The following is a 1,612-nucleotide window of genomic DNA, read 5'->3' on the forward strand; positions in this document are numbered from 1 at the left end:
TATTTATAAGCTCCAAAAAATGGTTTTATGTAGTGGCGCTTGATCCCACTGGAGAAAAGGCTACTGATCGTTCCTCTATGGACCTTTGTTGTTCGCCTCTGTCGTTTCTTATGGCTGACATTTCTTCAATGACCCAGTCAATCACACCTCGGAAGCCTTGCGCGGTATATCCCCTCAAAGAACCCGTGGTTTTTCCATTAGTTCCCTAAATAAAGTCTCCTATTTGGAAGGTGGCTGTATTTTTTCTATCAGATAAAAAGAAACTGTGAAATCCATTAATTCACGCTTAATTAAATATCCCCTTTTATCAGATTAAAAAGAAACTGTGAAATCCATTCAATCACGCTTAATTCAAATATCCCCTTTTATCGGTGTAAATTGATGAGTCATCTATCACTAAGTTCGAGAGTGCTTTGATTGACTCTTTCAGCTTTAATATTCGAGATTTAGCGAGTTGTATTTTGCGTGGAAGGAAAATGTATGTTCTTGTGTTTGCTAATGCATGCGCCTTCCTCATTATTATAAGCACCTAGATGGGTTAAATAATTTAAGTCAGCATAGAAAATACAGAGGCTGATTATCATATTGTATTTTAATGGTTAAACAAAAATGGCTTCATGTCCATAGTATCTTGAGTGGAAAGTCTTATCTAGGAGTCTTTTATATGTTGAGGAAATTATCTTTAGGCCTTAGAGATAAAAAAAAAATAATGTTCAACAAGAATGAAGATAAATTCAAGCTTAAAGGCAGACCAGAGACATGTAGAATCCAAGGGTTTCTCAAGTTCTGTTTCACACTAAAGAGACAAAGCAGCATACTAAAGGTATCAAAGATAGATTTCAAATTCAAAATTCTTCTGAGATAGTCTTATTACGGCCTTGGAACATCGACATGAACGATGCGTACAATTGTAGCACCTGACAATTTTAATAAAGTTCTATATAATTAATTTGTGAAGTTTTTTTTCGTTTCGAAATTCTTATAGAATATGTGACTGGTAAGAACTGTAATGACGTTAAAATAAAAAAAATAATTGGTTTTTAAGAGAACATAGATTGCAAAATGACTCGATAAATTATGTCTTTATGGAGCTATCTCAGCTTTGAACGTCTTACTGCAGATCGATGCAGCAGAAAGTTACGATTAGCATCTTTCTATACAGTCGTACGTCACTTCCTTTAAATCCTAGACTTCTTGTGTCGGAATGAATGCCGATCTGTCTTTCTCTCAGGGTTTTTATCGATGCTGAAAAATCTCGCTGTTTTGTCTCTTCACAATAAATGAGTTTCATTTGATATACTATAGACTTTAAAAGTGGAGTGTGGTCTAGGACAAGTCGGGAATATATGTCTTCACAATAAATGATGTTTCATTTGATATACTATAGACTTTAAAAGTGGAGTGTGGTCTAGGGAAAAGTCGGGAATATATAGTCATCCACATTTTGTTGAGGTGCTTCTTTGCCATACCAACCAGCCTTGGAAGTCTCTACCTCCATTGACTGAAAAGCTGTGTAGTCATTTCATTTATATATATATATATATATATATATATAATATTATATATATATATATATATATATATATATGAATACCTTGATCACTAAGTATGT

Source organism: Macrobrachium nipponense, chromosome 11, assembly GCF_015104395.2.
Source record: "Macrobrachium nipponense isolate FS-2020 chromosome 11, ASM1510439v2, whole genome shotgun sequence".
NCBI classification, from domain to species: Eukaryota; Metazoa; Arthropoda; class Malacostraca; order Decapoda; family Palaemonidae; genus Macrobrachium; species Macrobrachium nipponense.